This window comes from Struthio camelus, chromosome 2 (genome assembly GCF_040807025.1).
Source record: "Struthio camelus isolate bStrCam1 chromosome 2, bStrCam1.hap1, whole genome shotgun sequence".
NCBI classification, from domain to species: Eukaryota; Metazoa; Chordata; class Aves; order Struthioniformes; family Struthionidae; genus Struthio; species Struthio camelus.
In genome coordinates, this window is record NC_090943.1 from 124,356,867 (window position 1) to 124,367,685 (window position 10,819).

Here is a 10,819-nt window from a genome sequence, read left to right on the forward strand (position 1 = left end):
TGTGTCGATCTAAAAGGTCAGGACATCCCAGGCTGAAATTACTTCATGTGTCAAAATGATTCAAGACATAGTGCTGCAGTTAAATGCAGCAATAATTTGTGTCAGGTCTTATGATAGTTACAGTACAATTTCCTCAAGTTATCATTCTTCTCTGTACTGTTCTCTCACTAGACTGCCTTTTCTATGATGTACTTCTGTCCTTTTTCCACTCTGAAACAGTGCTTCACAGGAGCTATAGTTTAACCCAGGAGAACAAGGCATTTGTTTCTAAACATAAAAACCGTATATTTTGACATCTCCGAATCAAATTTCTGTCTAACCTCCCAGGCTACAATTTATGATAATAATGAATTTTGTATGGAGATTTTTCAAAAGAGTTTATTTGAACTCGGTATAATACTGCTTTTTAAAATATATATATCTATATATTCTAAGTCTATTTTATCATTTTATTTGGCCTTAATATTTTGACATCCTTTCCATCCATACTTCATATAGCATGACTTTTAGCACTCGCACATAACCTCAAATAACAATTTAAAGATCTTGACAGGAAGTTCAGTTAGTAGAAATCATTGTCCATCTTCCATTGCAAAGCAATGATAACATAGTCTGGTAACATTGCCAATACATTGCATTACAATGAAGATGAACTATCACTTACTTTTCATGTATTCAGATGCTTCTTGATGTAGAGCTAAAGTAAAAGTCTGTTAAATGAAACTATTTGTTATGCCCAAGCAACCTTTATGGAGTCGAGTTTATGGGAGCTGCACATGCAAGTCAAAAATGGCTCAATAAAGTTATTTCAAATTCCAAGAGCACAGAAATTTTACAAAAAGGAGAACAGTGATAAAAGTACAATTTGTGATAGTTTTGGATACACTTTTCTAAATGTGTCATATTTTCTTGTTCACATAAGCAGTTAAATATCATCTTGTAATTCAGGATACAGCACAATAAGCTGTGAAATGGAACAGTCACGGAAAGCTAATATAGGACAAGAAAGGTGTTTCATTGACATCCATCTTGTATCCTGACTTTTGATATTCATCAAACACTATCAAGGTTACTTGCAAAATTAGTTAGCTGATTGTGTAACTACTGTTTAGCCCTTTTTATTTTTTTGAAAAGCTCTAATAAAGTAATATCAAATACATATGATATTAGTGGCTGGATTTTTTTTCCTCTCCAGCTCATTCATTAAATTTCAATTCATTTTAAGCCAGTAAATCTCTAGGTAAAATAAACAGTAATTTTACACCTGCCAGCTTTGATCTTGCAATGAGCCAGCACCAAAGACCTGGGCAAAGGTCTGTCTACATGCCAGTCAATGCAGGATCAGGTTGTTAGGGAGGTGAACCAGTTTGTGACATTGGATTGAAACTCAAGAGACTAAAATCTGGCTAGGACTCCTTATAGGACCTTGGTAAGTTCTTTAATTATTTTTTTCTGAATTTTCAATAAACTGTCTTTGAAAAGGGGAATAGTAACTGAGTCTCGTCCCCTTAAGAGTATTATGAAAAATTCATTCACTTTTGCAAGATGTCCAGGAGTTATGATACTCAATTAAATATTTAAATAGGTTGCCAGCAACGTGCTTGTAACACAAATACAGAGAACGTTTCTTCAGTTTCTGAGGCTGAGTGCCTACAGAAATGAATGCAATTTGCTTGCAAAATTGTACATTCAAAAGTTACTAATAATAGCAGGTAAGTAATGCTTTTCATATGTCCTTTGTAGGTATGTAAGTCTGGCTTTTATCTCTTTGATTTCCTTAGGTAATATACCATTCAATCAAAATGACAACAGGAAGTTGTGACTGTAGTACGTGCAGGTTCAGAAAGCAATGAATTCATGTGCAACAGGTCTATAAACATAAACTAAAAAAACTGGGCTGGGTGAGTACCAGGGTATAGCTTGGTAAGCTCTGACCAATGAACGAGCAAATTGCAATGCTTAGATCAGTGTTGGGGCATAGAAAATGCATAAATGGGTGGATGACTCCATGGATAAATGTTTTTAGTAAGAAAGACAGTATTTAAGAGCAGTCAAGTCTAAACATCTAAGTACAGAAAAAAAACATGTGGATGCACAGAAGGTAACAGAACTATTTATAAGCAATGTATCCTGAGCTAAATCAGCAGTAACCTTGTCATAGTCTTTGCTCTAATGCTGAATGGAAGCAATATCCAAACAGGGCCAGTCTCTTTTCCTCAGCCATGTTTCCAAGCCCATCAGAGAGTGTAGCATGCTTTAGTACACACTGAACCCTTTCTCTTACCTGGGTCTGTCTGTGCAGGGCAGTAACCATGCCTGGCATGCATGCACTTTCTGAAGAGCATCTACTGCCAGCATTGTCAGAGACAGAATACTGGGGTAATGGATCGGCTGTTTAACTCAGTAGGGAGTTTCTGATGCTCTTACAGTAATAACTGTGCTACCAAGAAATATATCCTTTTTTTTTTTTTTTTTTTGCAAGCCCTGATCAGTTATGCTCATCTGTCATGCAGTGGATGACATAGATTTTACTATGCCCACATGTAGCGTGTAATCCAAAAATTCAGTAGGAGGGCTGCCAGTGATTGCAATTAGCTTTCTATCACATTGGAAAAGTTCATTAGCCTCTGTGCTAAGAGATTGTCTGGGATTTGCTTTTCTTACAGAGAAATGATACATCAATGCATCTGTAGTGTGCATCTCTTAATGGAAAGCTGTCAGTCTTAACATTGATGTTAACCAATACAGCTTATCCTTTCTTACATTCACAGCTGTGTAATCACTAGGAAAAAAAAAAGTCCTTATATTTTTTTTTGTGCCTTTTTCCTTTTGCCATCAAAATCAGTGTATTTTAAGCCAACAGAATATCAGTGGCATCAAATTGGTAGGATACACATCTTACAGACATTCCACGCAGAAATACAAATTTTCATGCTGAGCTGTCATGACAGAACTCTATCAGAGTCAGCTGCTATTATGTTCTATCACCACCTGTGATTCACAAAATAATTCTGTAATTATTTTTATTGATATTCACACTTAACATATAAAATATCATTAGACAGACCCAAGGAAACTTTATGAAAACTACTTTGGTATCATCCCTAACATTCCATTTCTCTAAGAAAAGCCAATGTAGAATGATTGATCTTTAATAGCATAGGCCCACTGAGGAATAAAAGTAAGCGGTCCAACACGTGACGCATTTGCAGCATTTTACAGTATGTCATATGTGTGCTTTTCAGCTGTAATGTATCACAAGCTGTGCCATATCACATATCATAAATGTCACGGACAAAATAAACAGTAAATGTTTCAGCTCAAAAGTTCCATTGGCTTCATTATATATGCCATGAATACAGGACAAAAGTAGTATATATAATGAAATATCTGAATACAATATGCCTTTGACTTTCCTGAAATATATTGTTTTATTAAGTGGAGATACTAAAGAATGTTAACTATGTAGAGAGCAGATCTTTCTCCCATAAAGGCAAACTATTGCTGAATTTTTAACCTGGCATACAACTGAGCTCTCTGGTGAGACCATCTGTGACTAGACCAGATTCAACCGATATTAAACTCCTAAAACTATAGCTTAAGTTTCTTCCTCATTTATCCTTAAAATAATTATCTTGATCAAATTTAGCTAAGGTTAAAGTGTGTAAAATAGAAACACTTTTAACCATCATTTTGACCTGTGACAAGCCTTTGACACATTAGATGACTCCTTCATATCATTACTTTTTCCTCTTTTGTTATCAGTGACTACTTTTAAACAGGGTCAGCTATGTAGAACCCCTACGTATTAGCATAAGGGACTGAAGAGTGAAGCCAACCTTCATAGTAAAACCCACAAGCAATATTCAGAAGAACAGGTACTGAGGTGCAAAGTTGATCTAACATTAGGTAATCACTATTCATGGAAACATGTATGCCGGTTCTGATTTGTAGATGAAAAGAGAAGCAGAGAGTGAAAAAGCACCAGGGTGTGGGAGGGGTGGGGCAGGGAAAGACAAAGAGAAAAAGAAGGAAAGTCTAATCCTGGGAAGTACTTTAGACGTCAGCACCTCACACTGAAGTTATTGCAAGAAAAATCCAGTTGCACCCAGAGTTATAGGATTGGCTCACAAATGAAGAGCACTTCACTACATCCAAGCCCCTCTGAGATCAGTGGGATACACTACACAGGAAATCAAACAGGATTAAAAGATGGGAGCACAAATCTTTTGGTTCAATTTAACTTGTTTATGTTTTATTTAGAGTCTAATTGTCTGCTATTAACAAAAATAGGAAGGGAAAAGATTCAACACAGGATCAGCTCTACTAGTATCTTTTTCGTCAGAGGGGCATCCTGTTACTTAAAACTTCCAGCAATGAAGATTCAAGTCACCCGGCTAATCTGAGTGATTCACTTACTACTAGAAAGTTTTCCTGATAACTTACTTAAATCTCCCTTTCTGCTGTTTATATCTATCACCCTCATCCGATCTCTGTGGACACAGAGAGCACATAAGCCATTTTTTACATACTGCTTACATATCTGAGACAATTATCATGTGCTCTTACATATCTGAGACAATTATCATGTGCTCTCTCCTTAACCTTTTCTATTATATTGGAAGCATACCAATTCATCAAACTCTGTGTCAACTGTCCAGTCTGATAGTAAAATACGCGCTGACCTAAAATTAGTTTCCACAGTTTCCTAGTTTGTTCATGCTTGTCTGTACATTGGATAAATGTATATCCATTAATACTGTATAAAAAGCTTTACTAACATTGTATGTTATATAATTCCCTACCCACAAATTCTAGTACGCTTTCACATAACAAAATTAGACTGGTTAGATATGGCTTGTTCTTGACAAAAATACTTTGGCTTATACTCACCTGTTTATTGTCCTCAAGGACAGTCAACACTGCTGAACTTCCTTCAGGCTGAATTCACAGTTTTCAGGTCTTGACAGGCCTTTGACACATTAGATGACAGCCATGAGCGTTCTTCACAGCATTGCTGTGAACTTCAATTCTATACATGTGTTTTCAGCTGTGGCTGTATTATATCGCTTTTACAAGATGAATGCTGAAACTTTACAGCTGAAACTTAACAGTAAGTCCTTAGTAAAGGACGGACAAAGTTTTGGTTCTCCAATAAGCGAAGTCTGTACAAGAGAAAATATTTTGCAGAGAAATGATGGATTTCCCATCTAACGTTTCCATATTACCGTCTCTGTTCAATTGAAACAGCAATGGTTTCGTTCTCTTCATTCTCCAAAAGGGACAAAAAGACCTGAAGTGCCATCCATGCCTTTAGAGGTGCAGTTTGTTGCACTTTGAGTTTAGTAAGAAAGTAAGCAAAATTATTGGTCACGCTGCTTTTGTCATTCACATTTCAGTGTAATTTAGTTATCTTAAAAAGTTCAATGGCTGTATCATCTCATTCTCCCCTTCCTAAAAGAGACTGTGTGCCTCCCACATCTCTCCACCAGGGAAAGGCATTCCCACTGTTCCAGCAAGAGGATGGTTCCCAAAGGGCTGCATGTGTCTTGAGGATCCACAGGAGGCCGACACACACCTACTACACCCTGGCTGACTCTATTCCTCTATACTGCCTCTTGGTGGCTCTGTCTAGCTCCCAGCAATGCCCCATAATCAGATGTTTTCAGAAAAAAGTCACTCCACAAGACCAAAGGTTCTTCCCTAAGGCCTATCAGCCAAAAAAGGAAGGCAGACTTAGCTGTATTCCCTCTCTCAGGAAATGTTTATAGGGCTGAAGGAGAGATGTGTGTGCTTCCCCAGCCTACATATTCTCCATCTCAAAGTACGTATTTTCCAGTGATTCGGATTCATAACTCCCAATTTTCTGTGGCAAAATTCTTATTATGGTTATATTTTCCCTGGCTGAATAATAATGAATTTCTCACGTCTACTGACTCTCTTGCCCATCTGCACTCTGAGACCCTCAAAAGAAAGTATGAAAGATGAGGAAGGAGGAATTTTTGAGCTGAGGGCACAATACCGAATACTACTACTCTTTTCCTTATGTTCAAAGGCACTGATGCAATGATGTCCTTACTTCTTGTTTTCCTTCTGATGTGGAAATACCAGGAGATGTTCAAGCAGTTTTTAGAGTTTAAACACAAATACTTATTCCAATATTTTGGCATGAACCAATGTTGTAATTTATTTCTCATCAGTGAAATCTCAGCTATTATAGAAATATAATGCCAAGTAATACAACATATATATATAAAGATCAAGTCCATTGTCCTTTCATCTCTTCAAATCATATTTATCCAAAGAGTAGAGGATTGTGTTATTTAAGGACTGTCTTCAAACAAGAACAGAAAAATGAAAGGTGGACTTTAAGGCCGGTTCTTTCATACTACGAAATACGGCCAGTCCACAGGCACAGGCTTTGGCACTTCCTCATCTCCAGCGGGAAACACTTCAGTAAATACCCCACCAAATTAACTTTGGTGACCCACACTATACACCTATGTGAGGTAATGTTCATGTGTAAGGTGAGAGCAATTATTTTTGCTTCAGAGTTTCTCAGGTGATCTTAGACAGCTCTTTGCAGCTGACATGAGCTGAATTGCTGAATGACTTTTTTTCCTTGGTTAGCTGTGTGGTGGTTTTTGGACTCATGTCACAGATTTAGGGTAGGCATTGGAAGACTACCAGCACCGAACAATTTAGCCTGTTACCTCAACGCAATGCAGATAAATTACTAGGCCAAATAAAAGCAGTCAGAAGTTAAAGCTATCCTCTCTACTACATAATCATTAACATAATTTAATGAGAGCTTTTCATACATGGATGGATACTGTGGTGACTCCCAACTAAGATCCAAAGTTCAATGTAGTGAAATACAATGTAGTGAATATATCTTAAGAGATCAGCCAGCTCCCAGGCTTATGGATTTGACAGCCATATATTCTCCAGAAAGCTAGAAACACTTGCAAAGAGTGTATTTTCACAAAGTAAAAGTGCAAAGTACTTTGATGACACAACTACAGGTGAAATTTTAGTTAGCATTCTGATGTGTATTACACAATAGTATAACTTTGTCTTTAAGAAGTAAAATTCAAAGGAACTTCCTCTGTTATCACATGCAGTTCTTGTTAAAAGGCAACCACATAACAGAATCAAATTTTTTGGACAGAATTCTGCAAGTTCAAAATCAGCTGAGTTCTTGTTTTCTAGACTATAGATCCAACTGAAAGTCACCCCAAACCCTGCTATTTTGACAGTGCACTGTTGTTCTAATTTGCAGCCTAAACTGCAGATCAATTTATATTTGGTTTTGTACTTCTGTTGTTCTTCACTTTAAAAACACGTCTTTAAAAAAAAAAAAGATTTTTTGCTAAGTCAACAGCTTCTGAGGTTATTTGCTGACCTAGTATAGTATAAAGGTATATACAAGAGCTTTAAAGTATACCAGCTCATGTTCCTGAATCATGACAGAAAAATTCCACTGATTAATACTCCTTTTTCCTGAGATAGGGAATGTCACATTTCTGTATCTAAGGTCCCTGAAAACTCGCACAGCACCGCAGTGTTGCAGCTGACACTGGACCTAGTGAATTACAGCAAGAACAGCAGAGATTGCTTTCATCGCCCAGGATGCAACTTTACAAAATAATCTTCCTGTCCTTAATAAAGCGTTAAAGAACATTCATGAACTCCCCCAAAAGGCCGATATTCCTACTAGCTGTACTGCAGAATCTCGAGCACGAGGTTTTACCTAGCTGAACTCTTTCTGTTACCCAGGTTTGCTCAGACACATAGCTGCACTCCCCTGAAAATGCCAGACTACAGGCTGCTCCAGAGCAGCCGCCGTTGCTACACGGCTGGAAACAACAACACAGGATTGTTCTGCCACTCCTTGTTTCACACAGGGAGAGGACTTTGTATTTCGTGCTGTCAGACAGTAACAAAAAGCCTGTGTTAAAAGGCAAGAATCTGGCCTGGCTCCTACATCTCTGCTAATCAAACAGCTCCTAGTTCAACAGGCTCACCCCTTGCTACAGCTGGGACTCCTACCTAGAAAGTTAAACAGCTTTCTTGTAAAAGAGAATAAGCAACAGGGTGGCAGAAAATAGGGGAATGAAGAGAGACAAAGCAGCTGAGTGAGAGAAAGGAGGCAAAACAAAAGAAAGGGTGGGATTATTCCTGATGATTACAAGGGGATAAACAGCTTCAATTTGTTTAAAGAGCCGGACAGAAGGCACGGAGGGTCAAAAACACAGTTAATGCATACAGATAAAACAAAGTGCATACCCTAGGAACATGAACCATTTACTACATGTAGCAAGCCCCATCACAAACACATTTCCCTTCTTAGCCAGTATTTTCTTTCTCAGGGGCCCTGGTCCTGCAAGCGCTTAAAAGCAGACAACTGTTAACTAATGGAATTACTCATCTGATAAGAAAGGTCCATGGGTTTGGGAACGTGGTCCGTAGTGTAGATTCTGTGAAAAAATGTACATGTTACGTATTTTGGGTAACTAAATGCAATTCTGATTAATTTACGCGTAGCGTGCGTATCTTACTTTCTACGGGTGTCTCTGGAGTAAAATGGAGGCTGATATTTGAGAATCGTTACTCCAGATATTGAGTATTGTTACTCTTGTGATACATGTAGGATAACATGTTTCAAGACAACATTCCTGTACTTTGAATCATATATTCAGAGGAAATACTCAGAGCATATTCCTGTGCAAAGCTCTGGCATCTGTACAGGACCCTTTAATTGCTGTTTCCAAAGAGCTGAGTGACAGTTGGAGCTACTGTGCAGCAAGAACCTTGAAACAAAGCGGAAGAGATTAATGAATTTCAAACAATGAAAAATATTTGCACTACAGCCTAATATGAATCACAATGAGATTCTAGCCTTTCATTAGAAAGAATATATACGGATTTTCCATCTTGACACCATTTGCTATAAATAGTGCCCCTGCCTTGTCAGATTGAATCACTTGACTAAAGAAAGCAATGGTATTTTTGTAGCAAACAAACACACACACACACACACACACACAATTATGGTAAAGTTACCTTTGCTTTGGCAAGGAGTGGGTGGATTGGATTCTACCACCCGACTCGAGAGCGTGCCCTGCTCTGCATCCCGCAGCACACTGCCGTTGCCTCGCGCTGCTGCCGAGCATTACTCAGCACCGCAAGGAGCAGCGGGGCTCAGCCGGGAACACACGGTGCTTCAGAGCAAGTATCACGGGCCAAGTAATGTCCCCTCACCTGGAGGCCACACTGTTGCTTCGTAACTCACTAGGATAAATGCTCTCCCTCCAGATAAAAGTCGTGCTGTTTTAGAAGCTAATTTACTTGCTGTTAAATGCTTACCATGGGAGTTTAGACAGATGTTTGCACTTTGAAAAAATAACAATCTGACATATGCTGCAAGCCTTCAAAAGCCTCTTTCCTCACCAGGCACTGAAGAAGGGCTCAACTGCTTTTAAAATTTTAAAAACAAAGATGAAATTCCTCTTTGTTCTGTAGTGTTAGTGAACTTTGAACCGCTGCTATCTCCAGAGGGAAAACAAAGACGTAATACTCCCTGGATCCTCCTGTGTAAACCGATTTTAGGGTCAGAACTGCAGATCAGCTGTGGGAGGAGAAGTGTTTACCAACTGCCAGTTTAAAATGGAGAAAAGGCAGAAGGAAATTAGACTTCAGTGGACGGTGACACAGCTAGAAGCTGCATTAGAAACAAATTGATTCTGTATTTGACAGACATTTGACAGACATAAATGTGGACAAATTAGTTCTGCAAAATATGAATTATAGTATTTTTCCCTACAAGGAAAACTCCATAATTTTTAAATTGTTCCCACTATGAATGTCACTCAATGCCAACACAGATGTTAAACAAGAAGCCAAAAAAAAAAAAAAAAAGTCAAAACCTTTTTATGATGACTGAAGGCCTTTGTGGGACATGTAGCTGACCCATATGAAAGTTATAAACATCATAAGAATAGCTCTTCTAAGCATCAGGAAAGTAATTTGTAGAAGAGCTTCTGGTCTCTGTGGCTATTGAGCACTGTGAAGAGAAGATGATTCTACTTAATTTATCCTGTAAACACAGGAAGAGAAATCAATGCTAAGGAATTTTTGAAGGAAATTTTTTGAAAGAAATTAAATGAGCTTTTTACTATATCATTTACATTAGCATAAAAACTTCTGCAAGAAATTGTAAATATATATTTTTATTAACATCTCATTAACATCTCATTGGATAAGCAACCAAAAAACTGCATCAGAATTCCGTAGAGCTAATTTCCAGATCAAGAAAAAAATTGCAAATCAGTGCTCTTCTTTTATAACCTTTTGATGCAATGAAATACTTTCAAGTAATGTTTAATCATCAGGTTAGCAAATATAACATACAGCTAGAATTGTAATCCACTTATAAAGCATCATATTAAAAATACTGTTATACTAAGTCTCTCCAAGACATGCTCTACCTCATTTCTCTCAAAAAAGTATTACTAAAACAGAATTTTGCAGTACTTTTACTAACAGTAGCTGCACTAGCTACATTTGCCGTTTAATCTGTACAAAACCACATTCCTCCTCTTGACATCTTGAAGATCAGTGGATCTTAGGGTGCTGGTACAAATTTATACATTTCTGTTGTGCTACAAAGTGATCAGTCCGGTGCAGTGACTCAGTGACAGAACCACGAAAGAATATAGAAACCCTTAATACTGTAGATTTTGTGCATATCGACTGCTTTGTTTGTGTGGTAAAGCGGCTTCCCTGTCCTTACCGTAAACTCCACATAAATTACAAT